This window comes from Furipterus horrens, unplaced genomic scaffold, assembly GCF_987537825.1.
Source record: "Furipterus horrens unplaced genomic scaffold, mFurHor1.1.pri manual_scaffold_7, whole genome shotgun sequence".
NCBI classification, from domain to species: domain Eukaryota; kingdom Metazoa; phylum Chordata; class Mammalia; order Chiroptera; family Furipteridae; genus Furipterus; species Furipterus horrens.
In genome coordinates, this window is record NW_028327177.1 from 5,686,431 (window position 1) to 5,689,401 (window position 2,971).

Below are 2,971 nucleotides of genomic sequence, written 5' to 3' on the forward strand. Positions count from 1 at the left end.
ACCCTTAAATATAGTACTTGGTGTATATTAAGTAGTCAAAAACATTAATCGATATAATTAAAGAGTTCTAGAATGGTGGTTAAGTGGTTACTAACTATTTGGGGGGAGTTATAAATCTGATCACAGATGTACATAAAAAAATAGAGACCTTAAAAATACTTTTACACTAACTTTTAAGGGCTTATGGATTTATGCTTACATTTGTTAATAAATCCAAGGTTAATATTTTTCTGGAAAAGACATAGTCTTCCAGATGGGAAATCAAAGAACTGATGATATTCTAAATGTCTCTTTCTTTCTTTAGGGCAATGGTTTAAAACAAAAAGACAAACCAGGAAACAAAAACCTTCTGCAGTAACTGTTTCTTCCACCAACACACATTTATTTCATCCCCTGGAGTGTCAAAGTGCCCTCTGTTGCCTGGGGCTCAGGGGACTTCTCTGGTTATTGCTGACTTACATATTTAGTGGCCATTCTTGCATTTTCTGCCTCAGCTCCTTCAGCATCATTACTTCCACATATTATTTCTACCTCTAAAAATGCATACAACCTGTCAGTGCGGAGCAAGCAAGGCTGTCCTTCGCTGCTAGGGTTTGCTTTACCGATTTCTCCTCACTTGTTGGGGAACTGGGCATGGCATAAACTTTCACATCAGCGTGCAAACCCTGCCCTTGAGGATGTGATGGGGGCGTGATGGAGAGCGAGAAGGAAAGCCCTACCGTTTCAGCACCAGGGACAGAGCCAGGACGTGGAGTCATGGTCTCAGGGATGCGTTTAGTGAAACAGACAAAGGGAACTGCCTTCGATTATTCTTTGGTCACTCACTTCTTCAGTCCCTGTCTATTAGTACCTACTGAGTGTCATGACTATGTCATGCATTGGAGGTTTAACTCCGATCAGTACATACTGGGTCACAGCTGTCTAGTGTACATATCAATTAACTATAATGGGTGCTCGCTTCGGCAGCACATATCCTAAAGTTGGAACGATACAGAGAAGACTAGCATGGCCCCTGCGCAAGTATGATGTGCAAATTCGTGAAACGTTCCCTATTTTTACAGTGCGGAATTTCCTCAAAAAACTAAAAATGGAACTGCCTTTCGGTCCAGTGATTCCATTGCTGGGATTATACCTGAAGCATCTTGAAACCCCAATTCAAAAGAACCTCTGCACCCCTATGTTCACAGCAGTGCTGTTTACAATAGCCAAGTGCTGGAAACAGCCTACGTGCCCGTCAGTAGATGAGTGGATCAAAAACTGAGGGACATTTACGCAATGGAGTTCTATGCAGCAGAAAGAAAGAAGGAACTTCTACTATTTGCAACAACATGGATGGAACTAGAGAGAATTAGGTTTAATGAAATAAGTCATGAAATGAAAGAAAAGTACCTTATGCTATCACCTATTACAGGAAACTAATGAACAACACAAGCAAACGAGCAAAATTGAACCAGAGGCCTGGAAACAAGGAGCAGACTAACAGTTACAAGGAGAGAGAGGGTGAAGGAGAGAAGAGGGTAAGCAGGGGAAGGTCTAGTAAAGGAACTAGTATAAATAACCATGGATGTGGACAACGAGGTGGGGACTGTTTTCCTTAGCAAAGTATCAGGCAGAAGCAAAATGCTACGACAATAGGGATCGTCTTTATTCATCCGCTCATTCATTTATTTATTCATTCAACCACACGCACTCACTGACGACCTGCTTGGTGTTGCTTGGAACTGTGCCAGGCGCAGGAGATGCTCTAGTGCAAGATTCCTGTCCACGGCACTAGAGACCATAGAGTAACTCTCTGCGATGAGAGCCTGTTCTAGGCATCGGAGGATGCTTAGCAGCATCCCTGGACGCCAAAACACCCCACGTCATGACTGTCAATCATGTCTCCAGATATTGCTGAATATCCTGAGAGGCATATTGCCCCCAGTTAAGAGCCACTACCATCAACATTAAATAAAAGTCATGTTCATTTCAATACTACAACCACCACAGCGTGCAAAACCCCTTCTTTCTGTCAGGTTTTGTGTCAGGTACATCATCTTATTTAATACTCGCAATGATCCTGTAATGCCAGTACCTAGTTATGGATTTCTAAAGATTTGTAACGAACAACCCTATTTGCAATGATTTCTACGTGTGTTAAATACGAACTTCGAAAAGCAAGACTTAACACTTAAAGGCTGGAGGAATTATGGAACTTACATGGTAAGAAACGGTAGAGGTTAAACATGCAAAGGGTAATTTCAAAGAAGCGTTGGGCTGTTCAATAGAGCATAGATGTCAAAGCAAACAATTCTTACATGAGAACATGTATGTAGCTAAATGTTGCCTTTCTTTGTGCTTTTAGTTTACATTGGCTAAACACTTCACTTTTTGTGTATTCCTTCTTAATATTTTTTCAGAGCACGCATTAATTTTTTATGTTTATATTTTACTTGAATAAAACTTCACATTGTCTCCTTCCTGTTACTAATAAAATGAGTATAACAGGGTGATCTCTGGGCTTCAGAACAGTAATTAATAATTGAGCCTCAGAGTAGAAAGTCAACCTGGTTGCATCAAATCTAAATCGTCCAGTTTTATTGGTGAAGAATCCCAACTAAGTCAGGGGAACTGAGTTGCTCAAGGTCAGGGGTCCCCAAACTGCAGCCTGTGAACCAAGTTCATCCTGTTACTTGCTTTTGTCAATAAATCTTTATTGGAACACAATCATGTCTATTCATTCACGTATTGTCTACAGTTGCTTTTAATCTACAATAACACAATAGATTAGTTATGACAGAGACTATATGTCCTTCAAAGGCTAAACTATTTACTTATCTGGCCCTTGTCAATCCCTACTCTAGGTCACACCAGAAACTAGAGCTACAGAAGGACTTTGAATAGATGCATCTCTTCTTGGGCAGCAGTGCGGTTGATTGAAAAATCCCTGGGCTCTAGAATCAGACCAGGATTTCAATCCTGTCTCTACCAC

General features: G+C 40.8%; 1 non-coding gene across 1 annotated transcript; it reads left to right on the forward strand.

Annotated features, from left to right (window-relative positions):
- The first annotated feature begins 950 nt into the window (after nucleotides 1-950).
- LOC150003976 (U6 spliceosomal RNA) lies at nucleotides 951-1,057 on the forward strand. The gene has a single exon (XR_016512603.1). It is a non-coding gene; the product is annotated as a U6 spliceosomal RNA (small nuclear RNA).
- The last annotated feature ends 1,914 nt before the right edge of the window (nucleotides 1,058-2,971 follow it).